Source organism: Alligator mississippiensis, chromosome 8 (genome assembly GCF_030867095.1).
Source record: "Alligator mississippiensis isolate rAllMis1 chromosome 8, rAllMis1, whole genome shotgun sequence".
NCBI classification, from domain to species: Eukaryota; Metazoa; Chordata; order Crocodylia; family Alligatoridae; genus Alligator; species Alligator mississippiensis.
In genome coordinates, this window is record NC_081831.1 from 17,693,576 (window position 1) to 17,717,990 (window position 24,415).

Sequence of the window (24,415 nt, forward strand, 5' to 3'; positions counted from 1 at the left end):
TTTTTCATGGGAGGCTTTCACCCACAATCTGAAAAAGTAGTTCCTTGTTCTAGCCATTTAGGTTCTGAACTGAGCTAACAACTTGACATATTTGAGAGCAGAAAGACATATTTGTTGTCATCTAATGGGAATCATTTGGATGAAGAAGATAATCAATAAACAATAACATAGGCACCAGCTTTGGTTCTTGCTGGTGGATGCTTTTTTTTTTTTTTTCTCCTTTTGTGTTCCTGCGCTGAGCCCCATGTGTGCCCAGAAGTGGCAGCACATTATTGCCTGACTCGGCTCGTGGATGCTGAGCACCCACTAACTTCTTTTGGTGGGTGCTTGAGCCCCAGAGCACCCATGAAGTCGGTGCCTATGAGCAATAATAAATGAAGAGTGAACATGAATTGCTTTGGCTTAGGACTCCCCTAGTTTGATGGCACCCAAATAAATAATGATTCATGTTTCAGGGCCTAGCTGGGTTTCTTTTGCATTTGCCTCTTAACTTGAGGAGATAAATTGAAATCATGGTTTAGATTGCAAGTGAAAATTAGTTCAGTGTTTTCCTTGCAATCTCTCTCTCTTTCTGATCCTCTGCATGGTGTGGTGAGGAGTCCATCAACAAATGCATTACATGAATAGAAGGTTATTAAAAGCTTGTTGCGAGTAAGGAGGAGTTGGGTTGGCAGGCTGATGTGGGTGCCGTAACCGGAATATTAAAGGTGTAACAGATCATATGTGCCCAAGGGAAAATTTGCCTGTTCCAGCCTGATTGGGGATGAGAGATTTGTTCTCTGAGTAGCACAACCATAAACGCTTTGGAGAATAAGGGAGAATTATTGTGACCGATTTGTCTACAAGTAGCTTGAAAGATCTTGACTAAGACACCTGTCAGCATAGCTGGCTACCAAAAGGGAGAGAGAGCTTTTATCTAAGTACAGTTCACATTTTGCTCAGTAGATGAAGGCCTTGTCCATGCTAGAAAGGTGTCCCAGTGCATCTAACTTGCATACTATCGCTGCTTGCAATGCAGCTCCATCTGTTTGAGCATTTTGACAGGTGGCTGGTGTTTTAGGCAGCAACCTTAAATTCTCCCTTTGGAAGAATAAACTTGCTCAGAAGACTGACTGAGAGTAGGTCTCATTGATTAGAGCCCATATAAGACTTCTCTTGTTTCATGAATCTCCTGTTACTGCTTATGAGCATTACCTTTGCAAAGCAAGGCAGGTCTGTTCCTCTGGAAATTGTAATAATCCAGTGGGTAGCATTGTTGTGCACATCTAGTCTTTCAAGTTTACCTCCCAGTTGCTGATAATTGTTATAAGTCAAAACTCTCCAACTGTTTGGCCTTGAGCCTCCATATTTAGTATGGGAACTCCCTCTCTGCCTAGGCTGTACTTAATTAGGACATACTTATTTCTGGGGCTGAGAGCATTCCTTGGTGACTTTTTCCAATGATGCTAGCTGAATTAAATAGTAAAGGCATGGCAGCCAGGTTGGCTCCTGCTGTTCTGCTTGAAATCAGCCTAAAGAAGCAATGTTTGTCAAGTAAAACAATAAAATCACCAGGAAAGACATTTTCAGGTTTCTCCAAGCCAAAATAAATACACAAATACTGACAACAGTGACTAGCAGATCAGAGGATGATAGGCGACAGAGCCTTTCATTTCTAGCTCACTGGTCATAACCCTGCCTATATTGGTAACAACTGAAACTTGGCTCCTTGGCCAGCTCAAGGTCTGGCCTACTTTCCGTCCACTCCCCCACAGCTAATTTACAGACTTCAGTAACTCCTTATCTTACTAGCTATGGGCTGAGAAGCAGCTGATAACGGTAGTATGATACTCTGGATGCTGCAGCAAAAGCAGCTCTTTCTCTAGGCAGCCCTATAAATCTCTCTCTTGCCCTCCCTGCAAGGAGAAAGCCGCCTTTATCTCAGAGCTTGATTGTGAACCCCGTTCAAGTGTGGGCTGGATACTGAATTTAGATGAAAACAAAACAGCTTTATAAAAAGCATTTTCCTGTGTCATATCCACCCATTTTACTGGGGCCCAAGCACTTTGAGCAAATTGTATTTAGGCTCCTTTGTAAAAGGCTGTGCAGCATGGCAGAAAAATGAAAAGTCTGCTCATAAACATTGCCTTGTGCTCATACGTATGTATTTTCTGGTTTATAGGTCAACATGGATTATAGTAGGTCTGTGCAAAACAGCTACTATTTGCTTTGGATTTGGGGGCCAATGATTCGATTTGGTGATTTGAATCACTGTCCTGAATTAATTCTGCCGAATCCCTGAATCGCCCAGGCCAGGCCCATCCCCCGCCTGCTCTCCTAGCCGGGCAATGGCTGCCCGCCCACCCCAACTCCCGGCACTTTGGGGGGGAAAAAAGCCCCGACTCACTGGGTGCAGCAAGGTGGGGGGCTATCCCCACTGGCCCTCACTGCCCCACACTGTATGGGGGCCCTGCATGAGCCCCCCGTCCCCCCCCATGGCTGCCCGCCCACCCCAGCCCTGGCCCTTTAAGACCCCCCTGACACAATAGTTTGGGGGGGGCTTCTTAAAGGGCCAGAGCTGGGGTGGATGGGGCAGCCATGGGGGAGGGCTGGGGCGGGGAGCTTGTGGTAGAGCCCCCCCATGCAGCATGGAGCAGTGGTGGGCACTGGGGATTGCCCCCTGACCAGGCAGCACCCAGTGAGTGGGGGCTTTTTGTTTAAAGCCCTGGGAGCTGGGGTGGGTAGGGCAGCCATGGGGGGGGGCTGGGGGAGCAGGGAGGGGATGCGGCCTGGCAGGGGTCCCCCCATGGTCCCCTCCTCCAGCCCCCCCTTCCCCACCCCCAGTACTTACCAGCACAGAGTCTGGCTCCAGCTCCTTGCTGCAGCCACCGGGGACTGCCCGAATCATCAAAGCTCTCCAAATATTTTCTGAAGATTCGGAGGGCTTCAAATTGATTCGGACCTTTTTATTAGTGCCCTGTTTCGATTCAGATTTGGAGATTCAGCCACCGAATCAGGCCGAATCTCCTCTGAATCGAATTGCTACCCGAAGCTTTGCACATCCCGAGAGTATAGGTCAATCCCTGGCGTTCTGATTTGAAAGGTAAGGATTTTCATAGGCATGGTGTATAAGTTGGAGCCAGGCTTAGCTGGCATGGCCTTATCTCCTGCAGTCGGCGCTGCAGGGGATGGGGCTGTGCCAGCTGAGCACTGAGCCCATCCCTGTCCCCTGTGAGTGGTGCTGGGCTGACAAGGGATGGAGCCACACTACCCGAGTGCCAAGCCCGGCCCGGTCTGCTGTGAGTGGCACTACCTAACACTGAGCCTGGTGCTGCTTGCAAAGAATTGGGTTGGGCTCGGCGCTCAGGTGGCGCAGCCACATCGTCTGTGAGCCTGGCACCGCTCGTTGGGGATGGGGACGGGGGCAGGGCAAGACTTGGCTGGGCTCAGCACTCAGCGGCTGCAGCCCCATCCCCTGCGAGCAGTGCTGCTGCTCACAGGGGATGGGGCTGTGTCAGCTGAGCACCGAGCCCAGCCCCATGCCTGATTTTTTTGATGTATGGTGTATAAGTCAAGTTTGATTTTTAAGACCCCAAAATTGGGCTTCAAACCCCAACTTACGCACTGTGAAATATGGTATCTTGTAGCCACCTTTGTGTGGGTGAGGCAGGGGTGGAGACGGCCAGAGGTTCGTCCCTCCTATAATCAGATGATTTGTCAGCAGAGGTGGAGAAGGCCAGCAGAAGGTGGGGGTACTGGTTAAACAGAATAGTGTCATCACTCTTCCTCCATCTTGCTGCTGCATGTCACCAGACTTGCTTGTTTGCTTCTTAATTTTGAAAGGGCCTCATTAATTGTCATAACACTGGGCAAAGACTTCAAAGAGAAAAGGTTCTTTTCAGCCGCAAAGGGTGTGGAATCTAAGGAAGGATCCCCAAAAGAGGCTCATACAGCAGTGATCACGGGGATAATTCACGTAACACACCTACTCACCAGCTATTTAAAAGAAAGTTCTGTATGTTTTGTTTCCCAATAGGAGAAACATAAGGCCTTTGAAATCTAAATGACTAACACACTTGATGCTAAACTCTGATGAGACTGGTTTATAAAAGAAGCAGTTCCTCAGACAGATGCTTGCTTACTCACTGATAGCCGCTTAGGTAGAAGACAGACAAGCTCTCAGTGTAGACAGAGATTGGATGGGAAGGCAAAACAATCACCACAGCGATGCATCCTCATTGATTAACAAACATAACCATGCTGATGTGGGCTGAATCAGCTGGTGCCTCTTTGTGGTATTCACTTCCTTCCCCCATTGCTGTGTTGTATAAGATCTGACTGCAGGAAATACGTTGCCATTTATAAATAGGATCACATTTAGTGCCTGCCCACATCCCTACTTGGTTGTGTTAGTAAATGGCAAGATAAATGTGTTCAGTGGATAGCACTGGGCTATCCTTGTGCATGTCCACATGTTCATTAGCCCAGAATGGCTCTCAGGTATAGTATGGGTGAAAGGGTAACCCAGGAAATGGGACACCCGGTCCCTCACCCTGGTATTATGTGTGCTGACCACCAGAGCAAAGGAGGAAGCACCCCTCAGAGGAAGGGGAGAGAGGAGTTGTAGCCTACACTAACAAGGAAACTGGCTAAAGATTTTTTCCTGCTGCTGCTGACTCAGGCACTTTGCCTGTCACTGTTTCCTTGTAAAGAATAAGGGAAACTTGCACTCTTCCAGGGCTCTCAGAGGCCAAGGAGCAGAAGTGAGAATGAGACAGTGATCATTTCCTGGAGGGCTGCATCCTGTACACCTCAAGGGAGCTGTTGAGAAATAAAGTAATGGTCTCAGAGGTACTTCTTGGTGCAGATGCTCCAAACTGGTGGTGGAACACACGCCATCCACCCTGGAGTAATTACTGGGGAAAGCCAGGTGTTACAGCAATAGTGCATATGAGGTAACCTCCCCATCTGATAGATGAGTCAGTGCATGAAGGTTCTTCCTCTGATTTACATTTCACCATTGACCCAGCTAGAGAGTTTTCAGTGTAACTAATTATGCACACATCATAGCAGAACTCCAAGGTAAGTAGAATACAGGAGTGTGCACCACCACTGAGAACATTAAGATAATTGTCCTAAGGATAACTATATGGCCTTGCCTCTTATTGGAGATGGAGCCAAGCCACACTGTTCAGAGGTGATTTTTGCATTTCACTTTCCCACCCTCAGAGATGTCTGGATCTGGGATTTTGGTTCTCTTTGTTGTAAAAATAGCAGCCACCTGAAATTAAATTCGAGGGTGGGATTTTAGTCTGGAGAAGAGATGACTGAGGGAAATTAACAGGAGCCTCTAAGTACCTAAAGGGTGATGAGAAAGAGGACAGAACTAGACTGTTCTCAGGTTAGATATTAGGAAACACTTTATTACTAGGAGGGTAGTAAAGCATTGGAACAGGTTACCCTTAGAGGTTGTGAAATCTCCATCCTTAGAGGCTTTTACGACCCAGGTAGACAAAGCCTTGGCTGGGATGAGATAGTTTGATGGTCCTGCTTTGAGCAGGAGGTTGGACTAGATGACCCCCTGAGGTCCCTTCCAACACTAATTTTTTATGATTCTGGTGTCTATTTGGAGACACCATGTGCACAAAGTGTGGGGCTGTCTGTCTAATCTGTCTTTTCCTATGGAACCTGAACATGGTGTTTGGTTGAAGTTTTATTCTCTTCATGATCTGACCCCACCAGCAATTATCTGTGAGAAACCATCAGCCTGTCCAGGCCTCCTTGCAATGTACTGCTAATGGGCAATGAAGGCTGCTTAGTTTTCGGTTTCAAATGCAAACGTGGTCTTTATCCCAGTGGAACCAAGGGTTGGTGCAGCCTGTAATAGCAGTCATTTAGGCACCATGTGTTTGGGGTTTGGAAAGCAGGATGGTATGGAAAATGGGGTGATCTCCTAGAACCCCCTCATGACTGCTGTACCTCTGGTAAGAGAAAGTGGTTCCAGGAATGAGCTGCTTCAGGAAGGAAGATCACTTAGCCTCGAGTCCAGCACAATGCTGGAATCAAATGGAAATTCTTCAGAATATCAGAGGGAGCTCCAGGTGAAGCTCCCCCCTTGGCTAAAGGGAGTCAGAAGTACGATCTTCCCTTAAAGGAGGTGAGAGGATCCAGGAGAGTCATCAGCCCAGGTTATTAAGCAGTGTAAAGATTTAGTAAAGCCTTCTGAATCCTACTCATATAAGAGTCACAAACAGCTTATTGCCACAAATATAACCAGCACCCAGCTGGCATGTTCTGTGCTGTTCCTTTGAATTCAATAAAAAACAGGCCTACGTGGGTTTCATTTTTCCACATCTGCAGCACATTATGTTTTATTTTTCTGTAGTGTCCTCTGTTTAAATCAGCACAAAGTCAGCAGAGGCTGGTGACATCTGGCAGTGGGTAGGCAAAATGGAAACATGTTTATGAGCCAGCTGCTGGCACCAGGGGAGCATCATGCTGCATCTGTCAATGAACAGAACAGGAAGCGACCATCTTGTGCTCCCTTTACACAATGAGTTTAAGCCTGGTCTCATGGGTATCACTAGGAGTTTTGCCTCTGGCTTCCTTGAGAGCAAAATTAGGCCCCAAATCTTTTTCCAATGCTTTTTACTAGCCTTGGTCTATCCTGTCCATTTAGAGCAATTGTGAGCAAGATGCAGTCCAGGAAGCCATGTCATTCAGCCTGCAGGGCTCCACCTGGGTCTGGAAATTTGGCAGTGTGGCAAGTAGTGGCAGCATTGCTGCAGCTCTTGGGATCATAGCAATTAATGTTGCCACTGCTCATCCGTTCAGCAAATTTCCAGACCCCTCAGGAGCTCCATGGACCAGATGCAGAGTGTAGTGTCATTTGGCCTGCAGGGTTGCTCATGGGATGGTAGGAGAAGCAGCGGCTGCCACAGCTCTGAGAGCTGCAGCAACTAATACTGCCACCCAATTGCAGTCACACAGGCCAGATGATGTGGTTTTGCCCTCTGGATATGGCTTGCAGACTGGTGGGCCACATGAGGTGGGCACTACTGATTTAGACTGTCAGCTCTCTGGCAGACTCTATGACTCACTGTAAAGTTTTTGGTGGAAGAGGCACCAGTTTTTGGTTGGTCCCTGAGCACAACCATAATAACCATTATCATTTATAGTAATAATAACAGTAATCAATTAGAAGGAATTAGAAAAAATGTTAGTACAGCATTAAGGTTAGGGTCCTGGTGGCTCAGAAGAAAGGGGAGACTTTGCTGCTATCGGTCCTAGACACTGAAACCTTCTTTCTATCTTTAATGAATGGCAGGCTATCCAGAGAGATGGGGCTGTGATCCCACCTGAGAGCAGGGGCAAGGGAGCAGTACAGAAGGGCAGAGAGGCAGAGTGAGTGAGTGAGGGAGGGAGAAAGCAGGTATGAGGTCAGAGAGGAAAGGTAATGTGAGGGCCTCTGAGAACACAGCTGATTGCTCACTAATTCTCTAAATCTACCATCCCTGGAAGAGTAGGACTCGTGCCTGTGCATTATGTATGGGGGAGAAAGAACAAGGCAGGGAATGAAGGCAGTGTGCAGCAGCAGGTGTCATGCCCCTCCACTTTCCTGTGTGGTCATGCCTGTCAAACCTGTCATCAAAACACTGCGTCAGGTGTGGGGTGGCTGGCAAGCTGCTGCAGATTCACCAACCGGTTCCTCCAGTTAATTAGAGAAATGCTGAATCCAATCAAAGCCAAACCGGTTTTGACTCAGGCTGTGTGCGTCTGGAAAGGAAGATAAAATGTGAGATCAAGCTCCCTGCCCTGCAGCGGTGATGTGAAAGGGGTCTGAAGTGTTTTAAGTTTGTGAATGGATGTGGTGCTTCCCTGAGCAAGAGTCACACCTGTGCACGAGGCTGGGCACATGCTTCCTCCACCAGCGCCCTCAGCCCCTTCCTGTGCTACACCCAGCCCCACAGCAAGCTGGTCCCACCCAAGCTACTCTTCCACTGCTGTTTTCGTGCGTAGAGTCTGTCCCCAGACCTGAATCCTGTTGTGGTTTTACAAGAGAAGACAAATGGGGGCTCAGATGAGACACAAACAAACTCCTCTCTAATTATGATCTAAGTTGAGAATTTTCTGGGAAACTTGTCCACACTTTGCACAGGAGATGCCTGTCAGACAGAGACAAAAATAGTCAGGCTTGGGTTTTGCATATGTTTGGTCTGGCCTGCAATGCAGGCAGAAGACATCAGGCTGGCACAGATAAGCCCGGGGGCCTAGCATCAGGGATAAGAGCAGGTCTGGTTTCCAAGCTCCTCTGAAAAGTGTCCTTGCAGCAAGGACCTTGAGGGAACTCTGCCAAGACAGAATACATGTTTTTCATTATGGCTATGGAGTGTGACTGATTTTCCTTGGATCATTTTTTCAGGATTCATCCTGAATCAGCGCCATTTTTCAGTGGACAATTTTGAATGTCAAATGCAAGTGATCCAGAAAATTAACAAGATGCCGTGTCCGCATATTGAAAATTGTCCTTTCGAAGTCTATTGCAAATGCGTCTCATTCTCACTTATGGAAAATTTGTCTCCATGACTTCCTTTCACTGTTACGGGAGTCCTCAAGCTTTGTTAGTAGTTGTGAGGAAGGAACAACCTACAATAGAGATGGAGAAACAGCGTGCTGTGTTCTTTTGACTCTGCATGTAAGTGTTTGTTTTACAAATCCCTCTATAAATGCGGATAGAGAATAGATGAAAGCTGCTTGAATACAGGTAGGAGAGCTAGTTTCAGGCAGGGAAGAACAATGGTAAAACAATAAAGGAAGCTGACACAATTCAAGCCCTGGTAGAAGTGAATGTGTACTGGTGGCTGTCTGTGTTTGACTGAAACTACTGTCAGAAGGAGTTGATCCTGTTGGAAAAGGGTTCTGATGTGAACTCATTGATGCAGATGTCTCATTAGCTCACCTGTATATAAAGGAGGTGCAAGTGACCCCCTGAGCAGAGAGGATCCAGAATGTGATCTTGACAGGCCTGAAAGAAGAACCCTACAGACAAACCATCCTGAGGAGAGGGCTAGACCTTTATCTTGTTTGTTCTTTTGTTTGTTAGAACCAAAACCCAGGACAGGAAGAGTTTGAATTTCATAGAGCAGCAGTTGCCAACCTTTTCAAGCTGCAGGCCACAATGACCCAGTTCAGGGTCTATGAAAAGAGGATTTCATAGACTTCATAGACATTAGGGCTGGAAGGGACCTCGGAAGATCATCGAGTCCAGCCCCCTGCCCGAGAAGCAGGAAGTCAGCTGGGGTTGTAGGATCCCAGCAAGATAAGCATCCAAATTTCTCTTGAAGGAGTTTAGTGTGGGTGCTTGAACCACCTCCAATGGCAGGCTATTCCAGACCTTGGGGGCTTGGACAGTAAAGAAATTCTTCCTTATGTCCAGCCTGAAACGGTCTTGCAGTAGTTTATACCTGTTCGACCTTGTCATCCCTTGGGGCGCTCTGGTGAACAAACGTTCCCCCAGATCCTGGTGGTCACCCCTGATAAACTTATAGGTGGCCACCAGATCACACCTGAGCCTGCGCTTTTCCAGGCTAAAGAGCCCCATAGCTCTCAGCCTGTTGTCATAAGGTCTGTTTTTCTGACCTCTGATCATGCGTGTGGCTTTCCTCTGCACCCTCTCAAGCTTCTCCACATCCTTTTTTGAATTGTGGATCCCAAACCTGGACGCAACTGGATGGATGATTAGGAACTAGGACCCAGCTGCTGCCACTGCTTCTCCCCATAGTGGCACAGGAAAGCAAAACCCCCTGCTGCCAAATTCTGTTGAAGCCCCGTGTCCATGGGCTGGATCAAATACAGGTTTCTCTTGCTTTATGCTGTACGTGTGTTCCTGGAAAACAGCACATAACTCGAATTTGCATAAAGGGAACCCACTTTACAATGTAACAAATAGGTATACATTCCAAGATCTCAACTGTACTGACCTCAAGACCCATTTCTACCACTTTTACAAGGCAATTTTGGTACGCACCAACAGCAGGGCGCTATCGTAATGGGGATGGCAACTACAGGAATGCATGTTGCAGACAACGAGCGAGGAGCATAGATCCACACAGGAGACTATATTTTGGTGTGCATCATTCCCACAACGCACCACACAATACAGCTAACTGTGGGATTCCACCACACTGATTGCATAAGAGTGAATTTATGTTGCCTATAACAAATTTTTGGTATAAAAAGTGTCATTGCATAAGAGTGAATTTGCACATACAAAACCCGCATAAAGCAAGGGAAACCTATAGTTCCAGGGGCTGGATCCAGCCCATGGGTTGTAGGTTGCTGAGCCCTGTCATTGAGCAAGTTGGACAAGCCACCTCTTTTGGGATGCCAACGTGGCTCTGACTGTCCAATTTTATGTTGCCAAATGCCCACACCTCTCCCCTTTAGAGAGACATAAAGAGGTACATGCACTGGGAACAGGAGGCTGATGGGGGGAAATCCCACCTTTGGGAAGCTGCTGCAGAAGTAGGAGAGAAGCTAAGCACAAATATGTTCTTCATTCTGCATGTCACAAATAAAACTTTGGCTTCCAAAACAAAACAGTCTTGTCACACTCTACACAGCTGTAGCCATTTCAGAACTGAGTACATAATTATTTAGCAAAGCAGGAAAAGCAGAGCTATCCAGCTGCTGGTTACAAAATCTGCTGATGTGCAATGCTTATGAAGATTTACAATTGCCAGTATCAGGGACAACAAACCCATTCTAATTGACACAATATTATTTACTGGCTATGGAGAATGTCCATACCTGGAGCAATACTCAGGGTTGCTGGTGAGAAGGTGTTTCTCAAACCATCTTCTACTTAATCTAAGAGTATGTCTTCATTCCAGGGTGTGACCAAGGCTGGGTTTAAGCACCTGGAGAAGCCTCACTTGGGCATGGCAGCTACACTGCTAAGCCATATCTAATTTACTCTCTCCTCTCTAATGTTGGGTAGAGCATTAAGCCCCTGATACAGGGCTTAAGATGTTATTAACTGCTTAATGACATCTTATAGTGACCTGGCCACACATTCATTCAATTAATGGCAAGATAAAACCAGGAAAGAGAGACAAAGTTATTACACAAAATATGTGTAACAACTTTGTGGCTGGTTCCTATCCTGCCTGTAACTGAACATGTAGCCAGTCTGCCAGCCTCCAGAACACAGGGCATGTCTACATGTGCTTTACACATGCCTAAACTTAATGCGCATTTAAACTTAATGCCTAAACTTAATATGCTTATCTAAACTTAATGTGCATTAAGGTGATTTAAGTGCGTATCTACATGTGTATGCATACAGGGGTATCAAATTTATGTTCAAATAGCTAAACTGCATTAGCAAACATGTAGACACACTAATATACATTAACGCAGGTGTGCGCCTGTGTGGACTGACTTGGGACTAAAATTAGTTCCAAGTCAATTGGCTTATACCACGTTGATGTGCATTAGCATGTCTGCACATTTGCTAATGCAATTTACCTATTCACGCATAAATTTGATACCTGAGGTATAACCTTAAATCACCATTTTAAGGAGCATTAAGGGTGCTCACATGTAGATGTATTACCTTAATGTGCCTTAAATTGAGCTAATGCACATTGAATGCAGACATGCCTGCACTCCTTTTTGATTCAGAGACTGGGAGCACTGGTCTTCTAATTGGGGCTCCCAGCTGGGGATAACAATGAGCTCCCTGTGCTGGGAGCCCTGACCATCTGACACAGTGCCCAGTCACAGGAGTGCAGGGTACCCACACCCCACTGCTGCTGAGAACTCTGAACACTGATGGAGCTCCCAGATGCGGGGGCACATGGTGTACCCTTGGGACTGGGGGTCCGATCAACTGAGAGGCTGCCAGCCAGGGAAGCAATGATTGCCAGTCCAGGGGAAACCTGGGATCATGATCCCAGATTCTCCCTGCACTGGCAATATTGGGTGTTGGGATCTGGTCCTCAATCCCACAATTGCACCTCCTGACATGCCATTGGGATTGTGCATCAGATCCCATTGCACCTTCTGTTTAATGTCTGTCAGTGACCTTAGTGTCGTTAGGACTTCTGGGGGTACATCCCTTGGCTCTTTGTTCTGCGGTGAGCTGAGCTGCTCTATGCTTCTTTCCCTATAAAGAGTGGGAGATCTTGTTGATTCTTCTGAGTGCAAAGGGGGAATTTTTGAAAGACATCGGATGACCTGAGTGATTTGGTCTGCATCCTCTCTGCACAGTGGTGGGTGAGTTACCAGCCCAAATGCAAACGGAGCCCAGGTCCTAATTTATCCCTTGCTATATTACTCAGCCTGTGTGAAAAGCACCACAGGCCACGTATCTGAGATGAAAAGGCTGTGTATGAGGAGGTGAGGGGTAGGGAACAGCAACGCCTGAGTAACAGCCAGGGCTCACTACATTGCAGACATACCCCATATACATTCTCCCTTTCTCTCCAGGAGGGACATTTGCCCTTGGAAATGTCATGGCTCCCTGTTGCCTTCTGGAAACACTAGAAAAAGCTCATGGAAACCAGAGAGAGTGTTAAAGAGACCTAACCTTTCCATGACTCATTCACCTGTAATAGCAAAATACATGCAGCATGGAGACAAGATGCCATGGGAGTCTGTGCACCATATCTCTGCAGTTTTTTTTTGAGAGCCTCCAGGTTTAAAGCTGCAGGCTGCTACTTGTAAGCTCACCAGCTCTACCAGCTCAGCTCAGGTGACTGACATGCCTACAAGCAGGTCTGATCTACCCTAAGAGAGGGGTATGCAAGCTCCAGATACTCAGGGGTGCCTGCAACGAAGTTTGCTGCTTATTCATAAAGCAAGGTCTGTACATCCCTCAGAAGTTTCCCTATCTGGCCCCTGAGCCACAGAGCCCCTCCACCCTCACATACCCATAGCCAATCTCTCACTGAGTAAATCTTGTGGACTGGAAATGCTTGCTTTTGTTTAGATGGATGTGAGATAGTTCACCCTGGTGCTCAGTTCAGCTACTTCAATCTGTAAACTCAATGTACACAAATGCTGCTGGAGAATTAATGGGAAACTGAGGAGGGAGGAAAAGAAAGACAGACCATTTCAGGCTGGAGCTGCAGCAAGCAGTATTTTGGTTTGGTGACTCTTGGTATCTAAGAGATGGGAATGCAGCAATACTTTTAGAGTCCAGAGTATACACTGACCCTGATGAGATTGTGGGCTAATATCAACAAACCTGCTGAAAAAGCAGATCCTGTCTGCTCTGGCAAAGCTGCAGTGTCATTTTTCTTTCAACAAATGAATCAAGACAATAATAATGTTGTGCATATTGGTCAGCTGCAGCCTACATGATTTATTAGGGATCAGAAACAACTGCACAAAAAAAAAAAGTCCCCCAACACAGAAGTCTTTATTTATTTATTTATTTTATTTTTCTTTTGACAAGCCCTGACAAAAGGCCACCTAGCTTGGTCCCATAGGAAGGATTCCTTCTCCCAGCTCATGTTTCTTGCTGGACCACCAACCCCAGCTGGGCTTGCTGCTTCTATACTTTAACATTCATGATGAGAGAGGCAGGGTGGTCAGAGCCATGGGTGGTGCAGGGTGTGTGTGTGTTGGGGGGTGGGGGCGGGGGTCTGTATTTTATTCTAGCTCTGCTAGTGACTTTGGGCAGGTAAATTCCCTTCTCTGAGTCTCTTCCCTTTATTTCTAGGGGCAGAGCCAGCTTCTTATTATGTGTGTGTATAATGCCTTGCTTTGCATAATAGGGTCCTGATTTCGACTGGGGCTTCTACGTCTTACTGGAATAGAAGTGATTCGTAATTATCATTATGGGCAAAGCCCTCATCATCATGGGTCTCACAGAGCCCTGTCTGTACTGTAAAGATGCTATGCATAACCTGCAAGAATACGTGTGCATGCCAGCCAGAGGTTGTTTTAGAAACATGCCATGCAGGCCCCTGTCTATCTCCCTGGGCTTTGGGTGTTGGCTTTATGCATGCAAATGAGGCATGCAGAATAGACCCAGTCCTGCAAGCCCTCTGCCCAGGTAACTCCCATTGCATTCAGAGGTTATTCTGCACTAGAAGACCTGTAGTTTCAGGTACAGATTATCTTGGTAATTTAGGGCAAGATTCGCAAAGTGCCTGATTCTAGTCCACCTACTAGACAACTAAGTGGATCCCATTCTACCTGGAGTCCATTAAAACCCATTAACTCATCTCTCTTCATAGCATACCATCATTTTAACCTTAAGATTAAGTCATAAAAATGCACTAAGAAGGACCCACTCATCTTTTCTGTTAATAATTTTTCCAGGACTTCAACAAGTTGGTATAGAATTGAATGTAGGTGCTAAATCCATGAAGGTACCTAATAGGTGGAATAGGATCCAGCTCTAAGTGTCTAATTTACCAGTGAAATCACTTACAAATTAGATGTCTAAGTAGGTATTAGGTGCATAACTACATTGGCGACTTTGGGCCTTACTCCTTGCATTCTCAGTTGACTCTAGCAGATAAAGCAGCAAAAGCTAGAGAGTTTTCACTTGTTGCTTGCTTGTGGAGTGGAAGACATTGGGGTTGTAGTTGCTCAGTGGCAGCAGCTCTCCTAGCCAGTCAGAGGTTGCATCAGAGCTGGGAGTTGCTTAATGTAAAAAGCCAAGCATCATGTTATTTTTGGCGGTTGCCCTGGGGCATTCAAATGCTGGCACCAGCCTTGTCTCCATCATCACTCTGTTGTTGTTTCACCCTTTCCCACCCTGCCTTCTCCAGCGAGCCGAATCAAGGAATGAATCCTCTTGGCAGGAGGTGGGAGGGGGCAAAACAATTGACTCTTCTTTGTCACATTTCCCTCCATGGCTCCTCACGATTTAGGCAAGCAGTATGGTGGCTGCTAAGTATTAGGTATTTAATGCTTATGTTCCATGTAGAGGGAATGGGAGTTTGTTTTTTGGGTGTGTGACAGTTTAGGCCCTTCTTGGCCTGTTTGATTAAATTAAAGGTATGACTAAATTAATGACACGTCCCCCCTGAGGAGCTGGTGTCCACTCACAGTGCCTTGATGCTGCAGTATGTATGGCTTTTACACTGACAATCTGTATCCTGCTGTCACGGCGGGGTCCCCACGGAGGGCCGTGATCTCCTTGAGGTCCCTCGCTCCGTGTCAGGCCAGCCCAAGACACCCTCTAATTCTCGCCCGCCACGTCTTTGATGGTAACTATAATGTTGGGAGGCTGCCTTGTGTCTTCCCTGGGCACGGCTACTCGGGACCTCTGTCCCCGTGGTTCTTCCGGACCCCCTGGGGGGTCTCCCGATATGGTGGGTGTTCCCTAGACACCCTAGCCTTGTGGGCTATGCGTGGCTCCTACCAACCCCTAATACCACGCCCCAAGCCTCGCAGATGTAATAGACTTTGTCTGGTCTATACGCCCGCTTCCCGGGCCTCCTCTCTAATGGGGCCCACTCTGGGCTCCCTCTCTCATGCCCAGCCTCTTGCTGGACCTCTCGTCTTGCCCACTCTGGGCCTCCCCTGCCGGTGTGGTTCCGCTCAGGGACTCTCTAGTGGGCCTCCGGTCCTATGGGCCAACCGCACGGGCACCCTCTCTGACCCTGGCTCACCATGCTGCTACTCCCTGTCTTCTCGGGGCAACCGCAGCACCCTGCCTCAGTCTGAGGGGTGTTGCCGCACTAGCCTGCGGCCGGACTCGCTATGCCCGTCTCGGGCTTCTCAGTATGGCCCCGCTCTCTAGGGCTGCTCAGTATGGCGCTCCCCCTTCTCTGGGGCTCGCCGTGCCCACTCTGGGCTACTCAATAATACTGCCCCTTTCCTGGGGCCGGGGTCTATGTTCCCCCACACGCAATCCGGGGTCTAGGTCCCCGTCCGCAACCTACGGGTTGCACCCGCGACCCACTGGCCGCGCTCCTCGCCGCCAGTTGCTCACGCAGTGGCGTGCGAGCTGCGCCTTCCCTGGCGCTATGAAAATAATGTGCCCTCTTGGCGCTAGGGCACCCCACACTCTCTGGGGTCCCTATAATTGAGGCCTCCTCCAACCCCTACAGCCTCACCCAAGCCTCCGGGTGTAATAACACAAACACAACGCAAAACTACAAGCCCCTAGGCTGTAACATAACCACAAGCCACATGGCTAAACTCTAGTGCCCATCCTCTCAGGGCTATCATGAGCTGTACTTGCACGTCCTGCTCCTTTCCACATCCTCACTCCCAGAGCTCCTGCCTCCCAGGCTGCTGGCAGAGAACTGCCAGCCTGGCCTCAGCCCTGAGCTTTATAAGGGCCAGGCCCTGCCTCCTACAGGCAGCTGGTTCCCCTTGGTTGCTCCGGGAACCCGCAGCTGCGCTCATTACCTGAGCAAGCCTCAGCTGGGCTCGTTATGTCAGGCCAGGGCGCGCTCACTCGCTCCCTGGCAGTTTCTCCTTTCTAGGAGCAGGGGCACCGAGGTGCCCTGCGACACCTGCATTGGCAGGGAGACAGTCTGTAGGTCAGGACAGACATTACACGTAAACCGGTTTAAGTGAGCAGAAACTGTTTAAACCTGTAACAGAACAGACATTCAGTGCACATAAACCAGTCTGAAAATGGCTGAAACTGGTTTGAGATAAACCTGGTTGAGTGTAGTATCAGACTTAACTGATTTGGGTCAAACCAGTTTATGCAATGGCTTTGCCCATAATGATAATTACAAATCACTTAACTTAAACCAGAGTCCCCCAACATCCCAAATGCTTTGCAGCCCAGGAGGGGCTGAGTTGTCTGCTCCAGAGCAGGGCTGGCCCCTCCCATGTGCCTGGCTTCCCCCTGTCCCATCCCCCCCAACTCCCTGCTCAAGCAGAGATTCGCGTGTCTCCTGTCCCACGGCAGGGACCGTAGCCAGCATGTGGTCTGCTAGCTAATGCTGAGAGGTGTCTGTGTAAGATAGACAGGATAAAGGCATCAGGACAATGTCTGCTTAGGGCTTTTTGGAGCTAATCAATAGGTCAGCTGGTAATGTCCCTCTGTTCCTTCCTTGGAAAAAGTTGTTTAGAAGAGATTGAACTAATGAGAGAGGCTTTTGTTTTCTTGATGGTATACTAAATGCTGTTATCAACACCCTTCTGGCTCCCTTGCTGGCGGGAGGGGAACCTCTCCCTAATCAGAGCATCCTGTGGGGGTCTGGCCACACCCCCCTCAGCTCAGCACTGTCGAATGGAAGGGAGAGCTGCTCTAGTGCCCCCCTGGCTTCTAGCCTGAGCAACTCTACATCCAGAAGAAATGTCTGTACATATGTGAACCAGTTCAGGAAATGTCTGTACATATGCGAACTCTACATCCAGAGGAAATGTCTGTACATATGTGAACCAGTTCAGCCTAGCCAGGTTAGACTAACCTGCAAAGATTGAATCAATTCAGGCTCAGGCTTTTTGAATGTCTGTCCCTAGCCTGATTCTAACACTACAGGTTGGGCAGGAGGTCTGCAGTAGGACCCAGAGGGTGGTGGTTGATGGAAGCCAATCGTCTTGGTGCGCGGTCACCAGTGGGGTCCCTCAAGGCTCTGTCCTAGGGCCTATACTGTTTAACATCTTCATCAATGATGTGAATATTGGTGTCAGCAGCGGGCTGGCCAAGTTTGCTGACGACACCAAACTTTGGGGTAAAGCATCCAGACCTGAGAACAGGAGGGCTATCCAGGCAGATCTTGACAGGCTCATGAAATGGGTGGATGAGAACCTGATGGTGTTCAACACTGAAAAATGCAAGGTTCTCCACCTTGGGAGGAAAAACCTGCAGCAAGCTTATAGGCTCAGCAGTGATACGCTAGTTAGCACTACAGATGAAAAGGACTTGGGGGTCATGATTGACCACAAGATGAACATGAGCCTTCAATGTGATGCTGTAGCTAATAAAGCGAGCAAAACGCTGGCTTGCATCCATAGTTGCTTCTCAAGCAAATCCGGGGATGTCATTCTCCCATTCTACTCAGCCTTGGTGAGGCTGCAGCTGGAGTACTGCATCCAGTTTTGGGCTTCACAATTTGAAAAGGATGTGGAGAAGCTTGAGAGAGTGCAGAGGAAAGCCACATGCATGATCAGAGGTCAGGAAAACAGACCTTATGATGAGAGGCTGAAAGCCATGGGCCTCTTCAGCCTGGAAAAGCACAGACTCAGGGGTGATATGGGGTGATATGGTGCCACCTATAAGTTTATCGGGGTGCTCATTATAATCTGGGGGAACGTCTGTTCACCAGAGCACCCCAAGGGATGACAAGATCAAACGGTCACAAACTCCACCACGACTGATTCAGGCTGGACATAAGGAAAAACTTCTTTACTGTCCAAGCCCCCAAGGTTTGGAATAGACTGCTGCCGGAGGTGGTTCAGGCACCCACTTTGAATGCCTTCAAGACACATTTGGATGCTTATCTTGCTGGGATCCTATGATCCCTGCTGACCTCCTGCCCATGGGGCAGGGGGCTGGACTCAATGATCCTCCAGGGTCCCTTCCAGCCCAAATGTCTATGAAATCTATAAAATCTATGAAGGAGCTCATCAGTCATAATAGCAGCCCTTGCTATCCAAAGGAAGACATCTGGCCTTGATCAGTGTAGGGCCTAATGGTGGAGCAAGGCTGGAACTAGTGTTGTGCTGGATTGGAGAGCAGAGGTTCTTTCTTGGAGCATGGGTGGGGATGTAGAGTAGATGTGCAATGCAGCCAGGTCATGAACAAAGCTAAAACCTTACAGCCCCTCCTTTCCATTGTCAAGATTCTGTCTGTGAGGCCTGGTTAGGTAGGCTGTACAGAAATGGTAGTAGGAACTGAGCTTTTAACCAAGCACTAGACTAGCACTTTGGGCCTGTGCTCCATGCAGTGAGGATCTGGAGATCTACACTATTCCTTTACACTTGAAAATGTCTGATTCCTGATCCTCCTTGTGCAGCTCTACCGAACCCAGTGTGGGTGAGGCTGGTGTACACAGTGCCAGTGCTTTACCTACTGTGGCATCTAACCCTGCTCATGGTGTTGCTGCTGTGACTGAAGCTAAGACAAAATTACAGGATAGGGAAGGCATTAAAGTGCAGAAGTATCAACAGCTGCTTCTGTTTGGCCTTGGACACTGGACTCTATTGCCAGCTCATGTATGAGGGGAGCATCCTGTAAACACCCATAAAGCCACTTTACTGTTCTCCTTCAAATCCCTCCTTAAAACCCCCTTTGCTATGATGGCTACAAAACAAGGGGGTTGGGAGTGCTTGTTTTGGCACTCCCATGGCTCTGCTGCTGTGAGACTGCCCACAGTATCACTTTCCATGTGTGGCTGGCCTGGAAAGTGCCTCTTTCTGCTGTGAAGCCCACCATAGTGATCTGTATCTTTGCAGTCTCTGCATTAGCTCACTGCGTTTTCCTCTGATCAGGGATACGTTTGCAAGATCCCGTGCCAATTCAGTTAGTTCAGAGTCCTGAGTAGCATGAGACATTCTGAGCATGCAGTGCCAGTGCTGAGTGATCCATATTGTCTAGAGATCTGCCATAGGCTTTTAGCCCTAGATGTCCCGAGATGCACAGGAGATTCCTCCCTCTGCTGTGGTCCCTATATACCTTTCTGGCAGCAAGAGGGGCCCTTAGATACTTGGATTGGGGTGAATTCCCATCACAGGTATCGCGTAGTGCTGCCATAAGTGACCACAGCAGGTTTTCACAATAGCCCCAGACTGGAAGGGTGACAGTATGGTCAGAACCTTTGCTCCTACCCACTAGATGGTGTGTTCTGTGCTATGCCTTCGGGGTTCCTTATGCTGGACAAGAGACTGCTTTCAGCAGAAGGCTTCCACATCTGAGACTTGCCCACTCTGATGCTCCATCACTAGCTAACTGTGGCAAGCTGCAGGGCATAGTTGATGGTCTCTGTTTGGCTGGATGTTATCAAAGAGATCGGAGTTTTTCATTAAGAAGCCAGGGGTTCTATTACAGTTTGCAGATGTGCCATTGATTGTTACACTAAGACACAAGGTCTAGGTACCTTGGCCCTGGCTTCAGTATGGATTTCTATATAAATGAGTAACAGCGTGTTTGATTTTTAAAGAGCTGAACAGACTAAGAAGGTTTTCTTTAGTTTCAAGTGGACTTTGTGAGTTGAGTTCCTCTCACAAGCAAATTGTTTAGGATGGAGGTAGTGCTGCCCCACCCACCCCAGGAAAAGTGGAGGTTGCTTCATCAAGACCAGAGACAGGAGGCTGTATTGATTCCACCCGCTTGTGCTCTCATTAAATCAGAACTTTATGGAAATCTTCAATGATTCATTCTTCAGCTGAAACTCAAGAACGTTGGGTTTGCCTGAAATGATTTAGTGCTAGAATTCTTGTTCTTTTGGCTGAAATCTCCCTCAAAGGAGTTTGGGTTTTTTCCTTTTTTTAAATAGAGATCATTTGAGGGGATTTTTCCCTTTCTTTCATAACATTCCTATTCTGTGGATTGCGTTAGCACGAAAAGGCTCCAGTGAATCAGTGCAAATTAGCTACGTTCAATTACTACAGTGAGAGCTATGTGAGGTTTGTGTAATTGCTGTATTCAGTTCCTTTCCTCTTGGGTTTCACTGACATTTCAGATAGTAACTGAATGGTTCCTCCCCCCAACAGATGTTTTCTGTTGGTCATAGCTGGGAAGAGACCTTAAACTCCAAATCCATGTGCTTTATTTGTGGTTTCCTAGGCTTGCTATAATCAGACTGGTGTTCAGAATAAGTTCAGCTTTGACTGTTTTGGCCAAATGGGTATGTGAGCACTGGAATGCAAAGAGGGGAAGGGAGAAGACCCTTAGCTAAGATGGACCTTCTGGTGTTTAAGGTTATCTGGTGCAGTCTTCTATGGTGTCTCTTTCCTTGAGATGGAAGAAAGAGAGAAAAAGTGAATTTCACACCTCCATATTTTTTTTGTCTTGAGGCTAAAGAATGCCAGGTGTTTTCCTTCCCAAGCCCTTGCCAGAGCTGCCAGAATACAGACCAGTTGGAACAGCATTGTAGGATCAGTTCCAAGCAAAGGCACAAGAGGGATGAAATGAATCTAGTGGTAACCGCCCCGCTTGTTTTTATCGTAATCAATTTCCGTCAGTGTCAGGAAGCTGCAGGCCCAGGGCCATGTAATTTAGATGAAAATGAAAATGCTCACAGGTGCAAAAAACCCACCCCCAGCCTGCAAAAGAGATGGAGACACCGCTGAGCCTTATTCAGAACTAAGAACATGAAACTGAAATGGAAGAGCATTGAAGCTGCTTTGCCAGAGCACTGTGTACATTTTCACTTTGACTGTGCCTGTCAAGTCTGCACAGCTCTCACTGGAGTCTTATGCTCCCATTTACCTGCTTCTGAAACATTACAGTATTTTCTCACATACAGCAGGCTGCAGAATGCACCTTGCTTTCGAAAGGCAGAATGAAGAAAAAAGATTTTTCCAGAGTTATGGCTACATAGAGTAGGGACAGAGCATGACCTTCAGCTGATTTACTCTCCCTTTTCTGCTTAACACTGAAACCCTCGCTGTTACTGAAGACTGGTTTCCATGGGTGGATCTATGATTTTGAAAAGAGCTAAAGAGTCTCCAAGACTATAAAAATAGGAGGAGAGAGACTAGGTGCAGATAGCCAACAACAAAATTGCCCTAAGAATGGTTAGGTTAATTAGGGGAACATCAAGATCATTAAAAAGGAGAGATGATCCTTTTTAAAAAAGAGAGATGATCCTAATACTTCTGGAGTGAAGAACAATGGTCCATTAGGTCAAATGACTTCTGCTGTCTAAATTGTAATGCAACAACCACTGCACTGTAAAGCAGGAATCAAACTAGGGAGTTTCTACCTTGGGCAGAAAATCAGCTTTTCTACTTAATACACAAACCTCAATTTTGGGGGCTGATTTTTGGGGGAAAAATACATGATGTATGTGAGAAAATACCATATATAAGAGATGGGCCCAAACCTGGGTCCCAAGCTCTGTAGGGACAGTCATCTATCTGGATATGGATATTTTGTCCCTTATTAGTATATACATGTGCACATACATGTACTCACAAGATCAACTGCTATACAATAAATCAGTGTCACCTGAACCTTTGTAACTTTCTTTTTGAATTTGCTTTCTTTCCTGTGAGGGGAAGGCTTGTATGACTTACTTGTCTATGTTCATTTACTTCCATCCTGTTATTTGGAGGTCCTTAATATTAAGAACATGGGATATATGACCTAAAGAGGCCCCATTGGTTATTGACTCCTCCTCCCTGCTGTCAAAAGCAAGCATGTAATATAATCAAGTTATAAAGTTATCATGTTCCATGTTGAAAACAGTTAGGTTTCTCCTTGCACTCAACTCATTCTGGAAGGCTGTTCTAGAATATCATTCTTGTGATCTTAGAAACTCTCATTTCCAGCTTACATATATTCATGTCCAGTTTATATCTACTTGCTCTTGTGCCAACATTGTTTATTACCTAAGTAGCTATTCTCTCTCCCCAGTGTATACTCCTTTGGAGTATTTATAGAGAGGAATCATATTCCTTCTCAGCTTTTGCTTCACTGGGCTAAACAAGCTAAGTGCTTTCATTCTGTCTCATATCATAAGATAGGTGCTCTGTCATCTCTGATCATCTTAGAAGTCCTTCTGTGGACCTGTTCTGATCTGAATCCACCTCTACTAAACATGGATAACCAGAATTGTATGTACACATTATTTCAGATGAGGCCTCAGCAGTTCCTTGTGCAGTGGCATTAATGCGTCACTGTTTCTTTTGGAAACACCTAGCCTAATACATCCTATGATTGCATTTCCTTTTTTCACAACTGTGTCGTGTTGTTGCCTCATAGTCATCCTGTAGTGAACTAAATCATCTGAGTCTTTCTCTTTCTCTGTCATTTCCTAATGTTGTTCGTGGCAGATATTTTTGTTTTTACTTCAGACATCAAGATCATTCACTTTTTTTCTCTATGATATCTTGACCCTCTTCTGTGTTGACAATGCCTACCAACTTTCTGTCATAAAAGAGCTCACACCTACTTTTTATTTCCAGGTCATTAATGAAAATATTAAATTAATATCTCCCAAAATTGAGCCTTGAGAAATTCCACTAGTAACCTTTTTTACCCTAATAGTTCCTCTTTCCATACAAGCCCTTGTCATCTCCCCTTTAGACAGTTCCCTACCCACCTTACATAGAACATAAGAACAGCCATTTACTGTGTCAGACCATAGGTCCATCTTGCCCAGTCTCCTGTGACCACTGGGGGGTGCCACCACTTCTCCCTGATGCTGCTGGAGTTGCTGGACCAGGGAGCAGCAGAAGGTCTGCTGAGCTGTGGCAGGTTCCTTCTCTCCCCACCACCACTACCTTCACTTGGACCTACAACCTCCTTCCCCTCTTGGGGATGAGGGGAGGTCTTCTGCCCCTCCACCAGCAAACACCACCTACTTCTGCTAGCTGAGGGGGAGGGGGAATAGTTCACTCCTCCTAGCAGTCAGGAGGAGCCTGCCAAACCACAGGAGCTGGAGAAGGATGACCAGGTGTAAGGGGGCTCCATCAAGCCTGCAGGCCTTTTGGCTCTGGCCATACCCAGGAAGGAGCTGCTCCAGTTCCTGGAAAGCATGCTACATTCTGTAAAAAAGGTGCAGCTCACCCTGGACCACTGCGGGGTTTTCCACCAAATCCTCAACTCAGTGAAGGCTCTCGTGGGAGAAGGCAAGGGGCATAAGCAGAGCAACACCAGGAACTACCAGCAGGCCTTCAGCTTCCATGATGCCCTCTACACTTATGGGAAGGAGTTGAGATTGCTAATGGGCCCTGCAGCTGGCATTGGCTCCCATGAAAGCCCTGCTAAACCTAACAGCATGCCCCACCAATGAGGTCCCTCACTGTGATCCTCAACATATGTGGCTGCAGGATGAGTCTCCGCAGGTGCCAGGTACTCTCCTTCCTCCAGGAGGGAGGGTATACTGTGCTTTTTCTGCAGGAGACCCATGCAACTCCAGCCACTGAAACCAACTGACAGTTGGACTGGGGAGACTGGGACTAATTTAGCCACCTCATGGAGACATCCGGGGGGACATCTGTGTTCTTGTGCATAATCCAGAGATGATCCATTTCTATAGTTAAGTGGCTGCCTATCTCAGGACCCTGACCCTTCACAAGCACCTGGTTCTTAGCAGGGACTTTAGTGTCACCCTCAAGGTGGAAGACTGCACTTGTACCGAGTGGAGCTGGGCTGCCACAGACATCCTTGGTGGGGGATCATTGCTGACCATTCCCCGGTTGATGTCTGGGATGCTCACCACCCTGATGATACCAACACTTTCACCTTTGTCAGGGTGTAGGAGCAGCAGGCACACCATTCCTGGTTGGACCAAATCTACATTGGCCTTAGACTGGCCCTCTTCGGCAACCACCATCT